Here is a 2,954-nt window from a genome sequence, read left to right on the forward strand (position 1 = left end):
AACCCACTCCCCACCCTCAGTCTTATCCCGCCCATCTCCCAATCCTTGGGGACCCTCCCCCACACCTCTCGCCTGCCTTTCTTTCCCTCCGGGTCCCCCTGCATACCCCAGCCCCACTCGCACTGACTCACCCTGGTGCTATTTTTAGGCCCCCATCCTTCCACAGCCGCACCAGCCCAATCCTGGGCTCGTTCCCCCGGCAACCCTGGCCGTCGCCTCCCGGAGTGGGTGGGTGGGTGTGTATGTGGGAAGGGGGTGAGGGGATCTGGGGACACCGGGTTGGTGAGCTGAGGCGGGGTCCCAGGCAGGGTAGGGAGCAGTGGGTGGCAGGGGTGGGGCGCCTCTCAGGCTCAGTAAATAGGGCCCGTGAGTTCAGAGCGTGTCTGCTGTCCCTCAGTCTGTCAGCATCCCTGGCTTTACGCCCCAGACCTCTGGGCAGGCCTTGGCTTGTGCCACCCTGGGTGGCAATTGGTGTCTCTGTCTGGGCTTCGTGACCCCAGGCTAGGGTGGGGTTGGGTGGTGCTTTGGGCTGTTCAGGGCCAAACCTTTTGTGGAGTTAACGGGTGGTACAGGGGATGGCTGTACTGTAGTTCTGCCCCAATACCTGTCTTGAGTGAAGGGATGGCTTTCCACCCCCTTGCCGATGGGGCTGGGGCCCTAGTTTGGAAAACTTCCTCAGCTTTTTCTAACTAGGAGGGCCCTAGTTAGGGTCGAGGATGGCTGGAGAGATGGAGCTGTGTGGGTACAGGACCTGCTCCCTCTTCTCCACTCCTAATCACCCCCACCCAGGGTTCCTCCACTCTGAACAATGGAAGCTAAGTATAGGGCTGGCCCAGTGCCCAGGGCAGGGGGGCCCTTCCTGCCTAGATTCCGGCCCCTCCCTGCCAGGCTGGGCCCCTACTTGGCTGTACTGTACCCTGTAAAGGGCCTCTTCCCATCCCTTCTATGTAGGCACTGTGTCTTCTACCAGATGTACAATCCGCCCAGATGTGTGGGGCCCACTTTCCCTCCTTTTCTCACCCAATAGAAGTGGGGGAGCTGGGGGCAAGGTTCCTCTGAGCTCTGTCCCTGAACTCCACTGCAGTGGGGAAGGGGTTAACTTGCCAATAGGTGACTCACCGCTGGGGAGAGGAGGGGGCAGCGGTGAGGAGATAGTGGCCACATTGATTTCAACCTTGGTTTCTGCCTCACATTGCAGTCCCTGGGGTAGTGAGGTAATGGAGGGTCTGAGTCTGGGGCTGCCTATGGAGGAGGGGGCAGTCACTTAATAGTCCCTCTGGTGGCCCCTCCAGGCTCGCAGCCAAGTGTCTGGTCCTGCAGTCTCTGGAGGTCACAGGGCTACAGATGTCCCCTTCCCCTCTGGGCTCTGGGTCTGCTCCCCTCTCCATGTCTTCAGCTCTGTCTATGGATGGGGCAGCTGGGAAAAGGATTTGTCTATCATTGTCTCCACCCCACCTGTGAAGGAGCCCAGTCTTGGTCCATCTGAGCCTGTGCAACCTTTACCAGTTCAGGTGTGGCCCCAGGCCTCTGTCTCTATTGTGTGTGGCCCCAGGGTCTCCCTCAGGTGATCCAAGGCTTCTGATCTCTGTCTGGTGGGCCCCAGACCCCTGCCTGTGTCTCTGTGTGTGACCTCTGAACTTTCTGTAGTTAGCCAGTCTCTATATCATAGTCTAACCATATTCCTGGACTTCTGTTTGGGAGTCTGTGGCCTGTGTCCACCCTGAGGTTAAATTTTCGTAGTGGGAAGTACATTTAAGTTGGAGCACTAGGCTGTTACTTCTGGCTGCATGATCTTGCACAATTCATTGTTTCTCTGAGCCTCATATTCTCATTTGAACAATGGACCTAAGTGTACCTCCTTAGTGGCTGTGAGGATTCAGTGAACAGATAATACATACAAGCTCCCAGCACATAGCAGCTTTAGTGTTAATTTCCTTTCCTTCCTCCTGTCCCTTTCTTGGAAGGAGTGGCTCACGGCCTAGGGTGGCGGGGCCATTGCACAGTGGTGATCTGTGAGGTAGAGGGTCCTGGGCTTCAGGCAGGGTAGCTAAATTACTATGAATGGCCATGGCACTCTGTATACCTGCTATGCCAGGGTACTGAGGTGTAGTTAGAGCTTACCAGGGTAAGTTTCTATAGTGTGTGTGGTCACCATGATGTCTGTGAGAATTAGCCTGTGTTGGGGATGGAAGTACCTAGAAGGCAGTGTGAGTGTGTGAAGATAGAAGAGCATGTGTGATTGTGTGGGAGGGATGTGGGTTGTGTGTGATGGAGAAGCAGTGGCTGTGATGAGGTGTGCATGATCATTCTGCCTATCTGATATGTTGTGTTTGTATAATGATTAATGTGGGCCAGTGAATGTGTGATGAAGATATGCATTGGTGAAACATGTATGATAGGATATGTATGAAATGGGTCACATGAAGAGGATGATGGGTGGGAAGTGATGGACCTTGAGCGTGGGAAGTAGTACACATATGTGAGCAGGTGTTTGAGGTTTGTGACTTCGTGTGTGACAGTGAGTGTAAGACCGAAGGTACATGTGACCGTGGGGTGTATATGAAATAATGGGTGTGGTAGGAAAGTGCGTGTGCTGATGTGAGAGTTGGTGAGAGTTCGGGGGTGACTCCCCCAACCCTACAAGCAATTCGTCTGCCCTGCGGAGCCGTGTGCGCCCAGGTGGGCCAAGCGCGCGTGAGCGTGTTCCTCGCAAGGACTGGACAGACACGCGCGCGCACACACACACACACACACACACAACCACACACAACCCAGGGGCCTCCGCAGCGCGGCGCCCCGACCCGCCCCCCTGGCTCGGTGCCTTTACTGCAGTGCGCCCGTCCTGCCTCTTTTCCTCCCGCGGTCCCGCCCCCAGACGGCTTGGGGCCAAACGGAGCCCGCCCAGCCCTGTCCTCATTTGCATATGACTGACGTTCCCCCGGGGCAGCCAATGG

The 2,954-nt window shown here is 56.2% G+C and overlaps 1 protein-coding gene across 6 annotated transcripts in view; it reads left to right on the forward strand.

The window, feature by feature from the left end:
* The window catches only part of CIC (capicua transcriptional repressor), a 28,332-nt gene that overhangs the window by 13,188 nt on the left and 12,190 nt on the right, over positions 1 to 2,954 (forward strand). The window lies entirely within an intron of this gene.

The sequence above is a fragment of the Myotis brandtii genome, unplaced genomic scaffold (genome assembly GCF_000412655.1).
Source record: "Myotis brandtii unplaced genomic scaffold, ASM41265v1 scaffold803, whole genome shotgun sequence".
Classification (NCBI taxonomy): Eukaryota; Metazoa; Chordata; class Mammalia; order Chiroptera; family Vespertilionidae; genus Myotis; species Myotis brandtii.